Here is a 15,205-nt window from a genome sequence, read left to right on the forward strand (position 1 = left end):
CGAAACGTTAACTCTGCTTCTCTTTCCACAGATGCTGCCAGACCTGCTGAGTGAATCCAGCATTTCTTGTTTTTGTTTCAGATTTCCAGCATCCGCAGTATTTTGCTTTTATTTTAGTGTTTAATTCACTGCCACTTCTCTTCCAGGAATGCCTACCTTGAAGAAGTTCTGCTCTTCTCTCCGACGGGATTTTCGTTTGTCCCACCTCACTTGTTTATAATCTGTGACTTTTCTAATATTTGTCAGTTCCGAAGAAGGGTCACTGACCCGAAACGTTAACTCTGCTTCTCTTTCCACAGATGCTGCCAGACCTGCTGAGTGAATCCAGCATTTCTTGTTATCCTTGTCTAACTTACCTACACCTGCACCAGATATCCCCTCAATCCACATTGCTGTAAGGAGAACAACCACTTACTTAGATAACACAATCCAGAGCCATCTATCCAAGCTTTTCAATATCAAAAGAATAGTTGTGTTGTCAGTAGTATAGATAGGAGCATAACATCAAGAGACTTTGATAGATTAACTGATTGTCTCTGCCCAACGCACCAGATTTTCTGTATCACCTGAACACTGCTCACCGCTGTGTAAAGTTTAGAGTATTTTCATGGCTTACATTTATGCAAGAACTGCAATGTTAAGGTTGGATTGTGAAGCATGACGGTCATCTTCCCTGAACTATGTTAAAATGTCATGTTGAGAGATGTGTCAGTGTGGAAGATGCACGTAGCCATAGGAATAAAAAAGGCAAGTCATGTAGCTGGAGGAGAATCCACAATGTGGGCGCGATGGACCGTGACATATTTTACGTTTGTGACAAATAAGGACAGCTAAAATAATAGGATTAATGATATGCTTTGTACATCAATATATTGAAGTCTGTTTGATCTGTTGCTTGCTTTATTATGAAATGTGTTTTCAAGGCTATACTTTGTTTAAACCTTTTTGTGAGAACAATGGGAGAGTCACCAGCACTCCTTGCATGGAGAGAGATGAGATAAAGGCAGAATTAAAGAAAAAAATGTCTGGGATCAGCAAGAATGGAACCTTTAGGATCCTTGCTAAAATAGAAAGAGTCGGGAAACATATGTACTGTGTGTAGATTCAACCATTAACTAACTAGTGTCAAACAATGATGTCAACTTGGACCAATTAGGACACTTGGAACAATTCAAAACTAATATGGTAACATCCTTGCACCACAAGAAGGATAAAAGAAAGGGTGTTACAGGACATCGTCAGCACACTTAGAGAGGGGTCAACAGAAGATCGTTGGTACTTAAAAGGAGAAGATAGAATATAGTCAAAAAAACACAGCAAGGGATGAAGAAGGAGAGAAGTCCGTGCGGCAGCAAGCACAGAAACAAGAACGGGTGTTGTGTGTTACTGAATATCTATTACCATTGTTAAGTATTAACTTTGTACAGCTTAGTTAAGCCTAATAAACTCTCTGACTTGGTCACATAACTTGAGTTTGTACCTTGTAGGTCTATCTTGGTCAGGAATCTAAAGGTGAGACGGGTTGGGTATTCTCTGTCTCACCTCTGTTCAGGTAACATCTACCTGAAACTTACAGCTCTTTACTATATGCATACATTGCTGTGTATTTTGTCCTCCTTAAACTTCGAAATTGTGGGCCCGTTAAAAACATTGTTCTTCGTACAGTTTTCTGCGTCACTCCACTGCATAGTTCTGCCCAGGAAGCAAAAAGGATCAGTTCGCTACTAAACTCTAAAATAAAAGCAAAATACTGCAGATGCTGGAAATCTGAAATAAAAACAAGAAATGCTGGAAATACTCAGCAGGTCTGGCAGCATCTGTGGAGAGAGAAGCGGAGTTAACGTTTCAGGTGAGTGGCCGTTGATCAGAATATTTGCAGCACTTTCTGATTTTATTTCAGATTTCCAGCATTCACAGTATTGTGTTTCTGTGAACATAATCGTGTTGCTCAGGTGCAAGTTGAAACCATTGTACAGCATTCTATTAATCAAAACGCTGGACCATCACAGTACAGTAAGTGATGGTGGTATAGTGGTGAGCATAACTGCTTTCCAAGCAGTTGACTTGGCTTCGATTCCTGGCCATCGCAACCTTAAATTGCAGGTTTACTTTATGTTGCAGTATTTTACAAACGAAAAAAATGTCAAAGCTTTGACAGAATTGAAATTGATAAAATATTCTTATCATCCAATCAGATTCATTCTCCCGCTTGATTGGCGTCACCCTGGAGCAAGTGTGTTTCCTTCAAGTATTTCTCCAATTTCCTATTGAAATCATTGATTGTCTCTGCTTCCACCACACTTGTGGACAGACATTGCAGTTGCAATGTCGCAGGAAAAGCAAAAAGTGCTTCCTCACATTTCCCGGCATCTCTTTCCCAAAACCATCAATCTGTGTCTCCTAGTCATTGTACCATCAACTAATGGGAACGGGTTATCCTTGTCTAACTTACCTACACCTGCATCAGATCTCCCCTCAATCCACATTGCTGGAAGGAGAACAACCACCTACTTAGATAACACAATCCAGAGCCATCTATCCAAGCTTTTCAATAGCATAAGAATAGTTGTGTTGTAAGTAGTATAGATAGGAGCATAACTTCAAGAGACCTTGATAGATTAACTGATTGTCTCTGCTCAACGCACCAGATTTTCTGTATCACCTGAACACTGCTCACCGCTGTGTAAAGTTTAGAGTATTTTCATGGCTTACATTTATGCAAGAACTGCAATGTTAAGGTTGGATTGTGAAGCATGACGGTCATCTTCTCTGAACTATGTTAAAATGTCATGTTGAGAGATGTGTCAGTGTGGAAGATGCACGTAGCCATAGGAAAAAAAAAAGGCAAGTCATGTAGCTGGAGGAGAATCCACAATGTGGGCACGATGGACCGTGACATATTTTACGTTTGTGACAAATAAGGACAGCTAAAATAATAGGATTAATGATATGCTTTGTACATCAATATATTGAAGTCTGTTTGATCTGTTGCTTGCTTTATTATGAAATGTGATTTCAAGGCTATACTTTGTTTAAACCTTTTTGTGAGAACAATGGGAGAGTCACCAGCACTCCTTGCATGGAGAGAGATGAGATAAAGGCAGAATTAAAGAAAAAAATGTCTGGGATCAGCAAGAATGGAACCTTTAGGATCCTTGCTAAAATAGAAAGAGTCGGGAAACATCTGTACCGTGTGTAGATTCAACCATTAACTAACTAGTGTCAAACAATGATGTCAAGCTGGACCAATTAGGACACTTGGAACAATTCAAAACTAATATGGTAACATCCTTGCACCACAAGAAGGATAAAAGAAAGGGTGTTACAGGACATTGTCAGCACACTTAGAGAGGGGTCAACAGAAGATCGTTGGTACTTAAAAGGAGAAGATAGAATACAGTCGAAAAAACACAGCAAGGGATGAAGAAGGAGAGAAGTCCGTGCGGCAGCAAGCACAGAAACAAGAACGGGTGTTGTGTGTTACTGAATATCTATTACCATTGTTAAGTATTAACTTTGTACATCTTAGTTAAGCCTAATAAACTCTCTGACTTGGTCACATAACTTGAGTTTTCACCTTGTAGGTATATCTTGGTCAGGAATCTAAAGGTGAGACGGGTTGGGTATTCTCTGTCTCACCTCTGTTCAGGTAAATCTCGCTGAAACTTGCAGCTCTTTACTAAATGCATACATTGCTGTGTATTTTGTCCTCCTTCAACTTCGAAATTGTGGGCCCGTTAAAAACATTGTTCTTCGTACAGTTTTTTGCGTAACTCCACTGCATAATTCTGCCCAGTAAGCAAAAAGGATCAGTTCGCGACAGAACTCTGAAATAAAAGCAAAATACTGCAGATGCTGGAAATCTGAAATAAAAACAAGAAATGCTGGAAATACTCAGCAGGTCTGGCAGCATCTGTGGAGAGAGAAGCGGAGTTAACGTTTCAGGTGAGTGACCATTGATCAGAATATTTGCAGCACTTTCTGATTTTATTTCAGATTTCCAGCATTCACAGTATTGTGTTTCTGTTTTCATAATCGCATTGCTCAGGGACAAGTTGAAACCATTGTACAGCCTTCTATTAATCAAAACGCTGGAATAGCACAGTACAGTAAGCGATGGAGGTATAGTGGTGAGCATAGCTGCCTTCCAAGCAGTTGACCTGGGTTCGATTCCCGGCCATCGCAACCTTAAATTGCAGGTTTACTTTATGTTGCAGTATTTTACAAACGAAAAAAATGTCAAAGCTTTGACAGAATTGAAATTGATAAAGTAATCTTATCATCCAATCAGATTCATTCTCCCGCTTGATTGGCGTCACCCTGGAGCAAGTTTGTTTCCTTCAAGTGTTTCTCCAATTTCCTATTGAAATCATTGATTGTCTCTGCTTCCACCATACTTGTGGACAGACATTGCAGTTGCAATGTCGCAGGTAAAGCAAAAAGTGCTTCCTCAAATTTCCCTGCATCTCTTTCCCAAAACCATCAATCTGTGTCTCCTGGTCCTTGTACCATCAACTAATGGGAACGGGTTATCCTTGTCTAACTTACCTACACCTGCACCAGATATCCCCTCAATCCACATTGCTGTAAGGAGAACAACCACTTACTTAGATAACACAATCCAGAGCCATCTATCCAAGCTTTTCAATATCAAAAGAATAGTTGTGTTGTCAGTAGTATAGATAGGAGCATAACATCAAGAGACTTTGATAGATTAACTGATTGTCTCTGCCCAACGCACCAGATTTTCTGTATCACCTGAACACTGCTCACCGCTGTGTAAAGTTTAGAGTATTTTCATGGCTTACATTTATGCAAGAACTGCAATGTTAAGGTTGGATTGTGAAGCATGACGGTCATCTTCCCTGAACTATGTTAAAATGTCATGTTGAGAGATGTGTCAGTGTGGAAGATGCACGTAGCCATAGGAAAAAAAAAGGCAAGTCATGTAGCTGGAGGAGAATCCACAATGTGGGCGCGATGGACCGTGACATATTTTACGTTTGTGACAAATAAGGACAGCTAAAATAATAGGATTAATGATATGCTTTGTACATCAATATATTGAAGTCTGTTTGATCTGTTGCTTGCTTTATTATGAAATGTGTTTTCAAGGCTATACTTTGTTTAAACCTTTTTGTGAGAACAATGGGAGAGTCACCAGCACTCCTTGCATGGAGAGAGATGAGATAAAGGCAGAATTAAAGAAAAAAATGTCTGGGATCAGCAAGAATGGAACCTTTAGGATCCTTGCTAAAATAGAAAGAGTCGGGAAACATATGTACTGTGTGTAGATTCAACCATTAACTAACTAGTGTCAAACAATGATGTCAACTTGGACCAATTAGGACACTTGGAACAATTCAAAACTAATATGGTAACATCCTTGCACCACAAGAAGGATAAAAGAAAGGGTGTTACAGGACATCGTCAGCACACTTAGAGAGGGGTCAACAGAAGATCGTTGGTACTTAAAAGGAGAAGATAGAATATAGTCAAAAAAACACAGCAAGGGATGAAGAAGGAGAGAAGTCCGTGCGGCAGCAAGCACAGAAACAAGAACGGGTGTTGTGTGTTACTGAATATCTATTACCATTGTTAAGTATTAACTTTGTACAGCTTAGTTAAGCCTAATAAACTCTCTGACTTGGTCACATAACTTGAGTTTGTACCTTGTTGGTCTATCTTGGTCAGGAATCTAAAGGTGAGACGGGTTGGGTATTCTCTGTCTCACCTCTGTTCAGGTAACATCTACCTGAAACTTACAGCTCTTTACTATATGCATACATTGCTGTGTATTTTGTCCTCCTTAAACTTCGAAATTGTGGGCCCGTTAAAAACATTGTTCTTCGTACAGTTTTCTGCGTCACTCCACTGCATAGTTCTGCCCAGGAAGCAAAAAGGATCAGTTCGCTACTAAACTCTAAAATAAAAGCAAAATACTGCAGATGCTGGAAATCTGAAATAAAAACAAGAAATGCTGGAAATACTCAGCAGGTCTGGCAGCATCTGTGGAGAGAGAAGCGGAGTTAACGTTTCAGGTGAGTGGCCGTTGATCAGAATATTTGCAGCACTTTCTGATTTTATTTCAGATTTCCAGCATTCACAGTATTGTGTTTCTGTGAACATAATCGTGTTGCTCAGGTGCAAGTTGAAACCATTGTACAGCATTCTATTAATTAAAACGCTGGACCATCACAGTACAGTAAGTGATGGTGGTATAGTGGTGAGCATAACTGCTTTCCAAGCAGTTGACTTGGCTTCGATTCCTGGCCATCGCAACCTTAAATTGCAGGTTTACTTTATGTTGCAGTATTTTACAAACGAAAAAAATGTCAAAGCTTTGACAGAATTGAAATTGATAAAATATTCTTATCATCCAATCAGATTCATTCTCCCGCTTGATTGGCGTCACCCTGGAGCAAGTGTGTTTCCTTCAAGTATTTCTCCAATTTCCTATTGAAATCATTGATTGTCTCTGCTTCCACCACACTTGTGGACAGACATTGCAGTTGCAATGTCGCAGGAAAAGCAAAAAGTGCTTCCTCACATTTCCCGGCATCTCTTTCCCAAAACCATCAATCTGTGTCTCCTAGTCATTGTACCATCAACTAATGGGAACGGGTTATCCTTGTCTAACTTACCTACACCTGCATCAGATCTCCCCTCAATCCACATTGCTGGAAGGAGAACAACCACCTACTTAGATAACACAATCCAGAGCCATCTATCCAAGCTTTTCAATAGCATAAGAATAGTTGTGTTGTAAGTAGTATAGATAGGAGCATAACTTCAAGAGACCTTGATAGATTAACTGATTGTCTCTGCTCAACGCACCAGATTTTCTGTATCACCTGAACACTGCTCACCGCTGTGTAAAGTTTAGAGTATTTTCATGGCTTACATTTATGCAAGAACTGCAATGTTAAGGTTGGATTGTGAAGCATGACGGTCATCTTCTCTGAACTATGTTAAAATGTCATGTTGAGAGATGTGTCAGTGTGGAAGATGCACGTAGCCATAGGAAAAAAAAAAGGCAAGTCATGCAGCTGGAGGAGAATCCACAATGTGGGCACGATGGACCGTGACATATTTTACGTTTGTGACAAATAAGGACAGCTAAAATAATAGGATTAATGATATGCTTTGTACATCAATATATTGAAGTCTGTTTGATCTGTTGCTTGCTTTATTATGAAATGTGATTTCAAGGCTATACTTTGTTTAAACCTTTTTGTGAGAACAATGGGAGAGTCACCAGCACTCCTTGCATGGAGAGAGATGAGATAAAGGCAGAATTAAAGAAAAAAATGTCTGGGATCAGCAAGAATGGAACCTTTAGGATCCTTGCTAAAATAGAAAGAGTCGGGAAACATCTGTACCGTGTGTAGATTCAACCATTAACTAACTAGTGTCAAACAATGATGTCAAGCTGGACCAATTAGGACACTTGGAACAATTCAAAACTAATATGGTAACATCCTTGCACCACAAGAAGGATAAAAGAAAGGGTGTTACAGGACATTGTCAGCACACTTAGAGAGGGGTCAACAGAAGATCGTTGGTACTTAAAAGGAGAAGATAGAATACAGTCGAAAAAACACAGCAAGGGATGAAGAAGGAGAGAAGTCCGTGCGGCAGCAAGCACAGAAACAAGAACGGGTGTTGTGTGTTACTGAATATCTATTACCATTGTTAAGTATTAACTTTGTACATCTTAGTTAAGCCTAATAAACTCTCTGACTTGGTCACATAACTTGAGTTTTCACCTTGTAGGTATATCTTGGTCAGGAATCTAAAGGTGAGACGGGTTGGGTATTCTCTGTCTCACCTCTGTTCAGGTAAATCTCGCTGAAACTTACAGCTCTTTACTATATGCATACATTGCTGTGTATTTTGTCCTCCTTAAACTTCGAAATTGTGGGCCCGTTAAAAACATTGTTCTTCGTACAGTTTTCTGCGTCACTCCACTGCATAGTTCTGCCCAGTAAGCAAAAAGGATCAGTTCGCGACTAAACTCTAAAATAAAAGCAAAATACTGCAGATGCTGGAAATCTGAAATAAAAACAAGAAATGCTGGAAATACTCAGCAGGTCTGGCAGCATCTGTGGAGAGAGAAGCAGAGTTAACGTTTCAGGTGAGTGACCATTGATCAGAATATTTGCAGCACTTTCTGATTTTATTTCAGATTTCCAGCATTCACAGTATTGTGTTTCTGTTTTCATAATCGCATTGCTCAGGGACAAGTTGAAACCATTGTACAGCATTCTATTAATCAAAACGCTGGAGCAGCACAGGACAGTAAGCGATGGTGGTATAGTGGTGAGCATAGCTGCCTTCCAAGCAGTTGACCAGGGTTCGATTCCCAGCCATCGCAACCTTAAATTGCAGGTTTACTTTATGTTGCAGTATTTTACAAACGAAAAAAATGTCAAAGCTTTGACAGATTTGAAATTGATAAAGTAATCTTATCATCCAATCAGATTCATTCTCCCGCTTGATTGGCGTCACCCTGGAGCAAGTTTGTTTCCTTCAAGTGTTTCTCCAATTTCCTATTGAAATCATTGATTGTCTCTGCTTCCACCACACTTGTGGACAGACATTGCAGTTGCAATGTCGCAGGTAAAGCAAAAAGTGCTTCCTCAAATTTCCCTGCATCTCTTTCCCAAAACCATCAATCTGTGTCCCCTGGTCCTTGTACCATCAACTAATGGGAACGGGTTATCCTTGTCTAACTTACCTCCACCTGCACCAGATATCCCCTCAATCCACATTGCTGTCAGGAGAACAACCACTTACTTAGATAACACAATCCAGAGCCATCTATCCAAGCTTTTCAATATCAAAAGAATAGTTGTGTTGTCAGTAGTATAGATAGGAGCATAACTTCAAGAGACTTTGATAGATTAACTGATTGTCTCTGCCCAACGCACCAGATTTTCTGTATCACCTGAACACTGCTCACCGCTGTGTAAAGTTTAGAGTATTTTCATGGCTTACATTTATGCAAGAACTGCAATGTTAAGGTTGGATTGTGAAGCATGACGGTCATCTTCCCTGAACTATGTTAAAATGTCATGTTGAGAGATGTGTCAGTGTGGAAGATGCACGTAGCCATAGGAAAAAAAAAGGCAAGTCATGTAGCTGGAGGAGAATCCACAATGTGGGCGCGATGGACCGTGACATATTTTACGTTTGTGACAAATAAGGACAGCTAAAATAATAGGATTAATGATATGCTTTGTACATCAATATATTGAAGTCTGTTTGATCTGTTGCTTGCTTTATTATGAAATGTGTTTTCAAGGCTATACTTTGTTTAAACCTTTTTGTGAGAAGAATGGGAGAGTCACCAGCACTCCTTGCATGGAGAGAGATGAGATAAAGGCAGAATTAAAGAAAAAAATGTCTGGGATCAGCAAGAATGGAACCTTTAGGATCCTTGCTAAAATAGAAAGAGTCGGGAAACATATGTACTGTGTGTAGATTCAACCATTAACTAACTAGTGTCAAACAATGATGTCAACCTGGACCAATTAGGACACTTGGAACAATTCAAAACTAATATGGTAACATCCTTGCACCACAAGAAGGAGAAAAGAAAGGGTGTTACAGGACATCGTCAGCACACTTAGAGAGGGGTCAACAGAAGATCGTTGGTACTTAAAAGGAGAAGATAGAATACAGTCGAAAAAACACAGCAAGGGATGAAGAAGGAGAGAAGTCCGTGCGGCAGCAAGCACAGAAACAAGAACGGGTGTTGTGTGTTACTGAATATCTATTACCATTGTTAAGTATTAACTTTGTACATCTTAGTTAAGCCTAATAAACTCTCTGACTTGGTCACATAACTTGAGTTTTCACCTTGTAGGTATATCTTGGTCAGGAATCTAAAGGTGAGACGGGTTGGGTATTCTCTGTCTCACCTCTGTTCAGGTAAATCTCGCTGAAACTTGCAGCTCTTTACTAAATGCATACATTGCTGTGTATTTTGTCCTCCTTCAACTTCGAAATTGTGGGCCCGTTAAAAACATTGTTCTTCGTACAGTTTTTTGCGTAACTCCACTGCATAATTCTGCCCAGTAAGCAAAAAGGATCAGTTCGCGACAGAACTCTGAAATAAAAGCAAAATACTGCAGATGCTGGAAATCTGAAATAAAAACAAGAAATGCTGGAAATACTCAGCAGGTCTGGCAGCATCTGTGGAGAGAGAAGCAGAGTTAACGTTTCAGGTGAGTGACCATTGATCAGAATATTTGCAGCACTTTCTGATTTTATTTCAGATTTCCAGCATTCACAGTATTGTGTTTCTGTTTTCATAATCGCATTGCTCAGGGACAAGTTGAAACCATTGTACAGCCTTCTATTAATCAAAACGCTGGAGTAGCACAGTACAGTAAGCGATGGTGGTATAGTGGTGAGCATAGCTGCCTTCCAAGCAGTTGACCTGGGTTCGATTCCCGGCCATCGCAACCTTAAATTGCAGGTTTACTTTATGTTGCAGTATTTTACAAACGAAAAAAATGTCAAAGCTTTGACAGAATTGAAATTGATAAAGTAATCTTATCATCCAATCAGATTCATTCTCCCGCTTGATTGGCGTCACCCTGGAGCAAGTTTGTTTCCTTCAAGTGTTTCTCCAATTTCCTATTGAAATCATTGATTGTCTCTGCTTCCACCATACTTGTGGACAGACATTGCAGTTGCAATGTCGCAGGTAAAGCAAAAAGTGCTTCCTCAAATTTCCCTGCATCTCTTTCCCAAAACCATCAATCTGTGTCTCCTGGTCCTTGTACCATCAACTAATGGGAACGGGTTATCCTTGTCTAACTTACCTACACCTGCACCAGATATCCCCTCAATCCACATTGCTGTAAGGAGAACAACCACTTACTTAGATAACACAATCCAGAGCCATCTATCCAAGCTTTTCAATATCAAAAGAATAGTTGTGTTGTCAGTAGTATAGATAGGAGCATAACTTCAAGAGACTGTGATAGATTAACTGATTGTCTCTGCCCAACGCACCAGATTTTCTGTATCACCTGAACACTGCTCACCGCTGTGTAAAGTTTAGAGTATTTTCATGGCTTACATTTATGCAAGAACTGCAATGTTAAGGTTGGATTGTGAAGCATGACGGTCATCTTCCCTGAACTATGTTAAAATGTCATGTTGAGAGATGTGTCAGTGTGGAAGATGCACGTAGCCATAGGAAAAAAAAAGGCAAGTCATGTAGCTGGAGGAGAATCCACAATGTGGGCGCGATGGACCGTGACATATTTTACGTTTGTGACAAATAAGGACAGCTAAAATAATAGGATTAATGATATGCTTTGTACATCAATATATTGAAGTCTGTTTGATCTGTTGCTTGCTTTATTATGAAATGTGTTTTCAAGGCTATACTTTGTTTAAACCTTTTTGTGAGAACAATGGGAGAGTCACCAGCACTCCTTGCATGGAGAGAGATGAGATAAAGGCAGAATTAAAGAAAAAAATGTCTGGGATCAGCAAGAATGGAACCTTTAGGATCCTTGCTAAAATAGAAAGAGTCGGGAAACATATGTACTGTGTGTAGATTCAACCATTAACTAACTAGTGTCAAACAATGATGTCAACCTGGACCAATTAGGACACTTGGAACAATTCAAAACTAATATGGTAACATCCTTGCACCACAAGAAGGAGAAAAGAAAGGGTGTTACAGGACATCGTCAGCACACTTAGAGAGGGGTCAACAGAAGATCGTTGGTACTTAAAAGGAGAAGATAGAATACAGTCGAAAAAACACAGCAAGGGATGAAGAAGGAGAGAAGTCCGTGCGGCAGCAAGCACAGAAACAAGAACGGGTGTTGTGTGTTACTGAATATCTATTACCATTGTTAAGTATTAACTTTGTACATCTTAGTTAAGCCTAATAAACTCTCTGACTTGGTCACATAACTTGAGTTTTCACCTTGTAGGTATATCTTGGTCAGGAATCTAAAGGTGAGACGGGTTGGGTATTCTCTGTCTCACCTCTGTTCAGGTAAATCTCGCTGAAACTTGCAGCTCTTTACTAAATGCATACATTGCTGTGTATTTTGTCCTCCTTCAACTTCGAAATTGTGGGCCCGTTAAAAACATTGTTCTTCGTACAGTTTTTTGCGTAACTCCACTGCATAATTCTGCCCAGTAAGCAAAAAGGATCAGTTCGCGACTGAACTCTGAAATAAAAGCAAAATACTGCAGATGCTGGAAATCTGAAATAAAAACAAGAAATGCTGGAAATACTCAGCAGGTCTGGCAGCATCTGTGGAGAGGGAAGCGGAGTTAACGTTTCAGGTGAGTGGCCGTTGATCAGAATATTTGCAGCACTTTCTGATTTTATTTCAGATTTCCAGCATTCACAGTATTGTGTTTCTGTGAACATAATCGTGTTGCTCAGGTGCAAGTTGAAACCATTGTACAGCATTCTATTAATCAAAACGCTGGACCATCACAGTACAGTAAGTGATGGTGGTATAGTGGTGAGCATAGCTGCTTTCCAAGCAGTTGACCTGGGTTCGATTCCCGGCCATCGCAACCTTAAATTGCAGGTTTACTTTATGTTGCAGTATTTTACAAACGAAAAAAATGTCAAAGCTTTGACAGAATTGAAATTGATAAAGTAATCTTATCATCCAATCAGATTCATTCTCCCGCTTGATTGGCGTCACCCTGGAGCAAGTTTGTTTCCTTCAAGTGTTTCTCCAATTTCCTATTGAAATCATTGATTGTCTCTGCTTCCACCACACTTGTGGACAGACATTGCGGTTGCAATGTCGCAGGTAAAGCAAAAAGTGCTTCCTCAAATTTCCCTGCATCTCTTTCCCAAAACCATCAATCTGTGTCTCCTAGTCCTTGTACCATCAACTAATGGGAACGGGTTATCCTTGTCTAACTTACCTACACCTGCACCAGATATCCCCTCAATCCACATTGCTGTAAGGAGAACAACCACTTACTTAGATAACACAATCCAGAGCCATCTATCCAAGCTTTTCAATATCAAAAGAATAGTTGTGTTGTCAGTAGTATAGATAGGAGCATAACTTCAAGAGACTTTGATAGATTAACTGATTGTCTCTGCCCAACGCACCAGATTTTCTGTATCACCTGAACACTGCTCACCGCTGTGTAAAGTTTAGAGTATTTTCATGGCTTACATTTATGCAAGAACTGCAATGTTAAGGTTGGATTGTGAAGCATGACGGTCATCTTCCCTGAACTATGTTAAAATGTCATGTTGAGAGATGTGTCAGTGTGGAAGATGCACGTAGCCATAGGAAAAAAAAAGGCAAGTCATGTAGCTGGAGGAGAATCCACAATGTGGGCGCGATGGACCGTGACATATTTTACGTTTGTGACAAATAAGGACAGCTAAAATAATAGGATTAATGATATGCTTTGTACATCAATATATTGAAGTCTGTTTGATCTGTTGCTTGCTTTATTATGAAATGTGTTTTCAAGGCTATACTTTGTTTAAACCTTTTTGTGAGAAGAATGGGAGAGTCACCAGCACTCCTTGCATGGAGAGAGATGAGATAAAGGCAGAATTAAAGAAAAAAATGTCTGGGATCAGCAAGAATGGAACCTTTAGGATCCTTGCTAAAATAGAAAGAGTCGGGAAACATATGTACTGTGTGTAGATTCAACCATTAACTAACTAGTGTCAAACAATGATGTCAACCTGGACCAATTAGGACACTTGGAACAATTCAAAACTAATATGGTAACATCCTTGCACCACAAGAAGGAGAAAAGAAAGGGTGTTACAGGACATCGTCAGCACACTTAGAGAGGGGTCAACAGAAGATCGTTGGTACTTAAAAGGAGAAGATAGAATACAGTCGAAAAAACACAGCAAGGGATGAAGAAGGAGAGAAGTCCGTGCGGCAGCAAGCACAGAAACAAGAACGGGTGTTGTGTGTTACTGAATATCTATTACCATTGTTAAGTATTAACTTTGTACATCTTAGTTAAGCCTAATAAACTCTCTGACTTGGTCACATAACTTGAGTTTTCACCTTGTAGGTATATCTTGGTCAGGAATCTAAAGGTGAGACGGGTTGGGTATTCTCTGTCTCACCTCTGTTCAGGTAAATCTCGCTGAAACTTGCAGCTCTTTACTAAATGCATACATTGCTGTGTATTTTGTCCTCCTTCAACTTCGAAATTGTGGGCCCGTTAAAAACATTGTTCTTCGTACAGTTTTTTGCGTAACTCCACTGCATAATTCTGCCCAGTAAGCAAAAAGGATCAGTTCGCGACAGAACTCTGAAATAAAAGCAAAATACTGCAGATGCTGGAAATCTGAAATAAAAACAAGAAATGCTGGAAATACTCAGCAGGTCTGGCAGCATCTGTGGAGAGAGAAGCAGAGTTAACGTTTCAGGTGAGTGACCATTGATCAGAATATTTGCAGCACTTTCTGATTTTATTTCAGATTTCCAGCATTCACAGTATTGTGTTTCTGTTTTCATAATCGCATTGCTCAGGGACAAGTTGAAACCATTGTACAGCCTTCTATTAATCAAAACGCTGGAGTAGCACAGTACAGTAAGCGATGGTGGTATAGTGGTGAGCATAGCTGCCTTCCAAGCAGTTGACCTGGGTTCGATTCCCGGCCATCGCAACCTTAAATTGCAGGTTTACTTTATGTTGCAGTATTTTACAAACGAAAAAAATGTCAAAGCTTTGACAGAATTGAAATTGATAAAGTAATCTTATCATCCAATCAGATTCATTCTCCCGCTTGATTGGCGTCACCCTGGAGCAAGTTTGTTTCCTTCAAGTGTTTCTCCAATTTCCTATTGAAATCATTGATTGTCTCTGCTTCCACCATACTTGTGGACAGACATTGCAGTTGCAATGTCGCAGGTAAAGCAAAAAGTGCTTCCTCAAATTTCCCTGCATCTCTTTCCCAAAACCATCAATCTGTGTCTCCTGGTCCTTGTACCATCAACTAATGGGAACGGGTTATCCTTGTCTAACTTACCTACACCTGCACCAGATATCCCCTCAATCCACATTGCTGTAAGGAGAACAACCACTTACTTAGATAACACAATCCAGAGCCATCTATCCAAGCTTTTCAATATCAAAAGAATAGTTGTGTTGTCAGTAGTATAGATAGGAGCATAACTTCAAGAGACTGTGATAGATTAACTGATTGTCT

General features: G+C 39.8%; 5 non-coding genes across 5 annotated transcripts; all 5 read left to right on the forward strand.

Moving 5' to 3' along the window:
* Positions 1 to 4,113: 4,113 nt before the first annotated feature.
* Positions 4,114 to 4,185, forward strand: trnag-ucc (transfer RNA glycine (anticodon UCC)). Its single transcript has one exon. It is a non-coding gene; the product is annotated as a tRNA-Gly (tRNA).
* A 4,120-nt stretch (positions 4,186 to 8,305) lies between these two features.
* trnag-ucc (transfer RNA glycine (anticodon UCC)) lies at positions 8,306 to 8,377 on the forward strand. Its single transcript has one exon. It is a non-coding gene; the product is annotated as a tRNA-Gly (tRNA).
* Positions 8,378 to 10,400: 2,023 nt separating this feature from the next.
* On the forward strand, positions 10,401 to 10,472 carry trnag-ucc (transfer RNA glycine (anticodon UCC)). The gene has a single exon. It is a non-coding gene; the product is annotated as a tRNA-Gly (tRNA).
* A 2,023-nt stretch (positions 10,473 to 12,495) lies between these two features.
* On the forward strand, positions 12,496 to 12,567 carry trnag-ucc (transfer RNA glycine (anticodon UCC)). The gene has a single exon. It is a non-coding gene; the product is annotated as a tRNA-Gly (tRNA).
* A 2,023-nt stretch (positions 12,568 to 14,590) lies between these two features.
* On the forward strand, positions 14,591 to 14,662 carry trnag-ucc (transfer RNA glycine (anticodon UCC)). Its single transcript has one exon. It is a non-coding gene; the product is annotated as a tRNA-Gly (tRNA).
* The last annotated feature ends 543 nt before the right edge of the window (positions 14,663 to 15,205 follow it).

This window comes from Heterodontus francisci, chromosome 45, assembly GCF_036365525.1.
Source record: "Heterodontus francisci isolate sHetFra1 chromosome 45, sHetFra1.hap1, whole genome shotgun sequence".
Classification (NCBI taxonomy): domain Eukaryota; kingdom Metazoa; phylum Chordata; class Chondrichthyes; order Heterodontiformes; family Heterodontidae; genus Heterodontus; species Heterodontus francisci.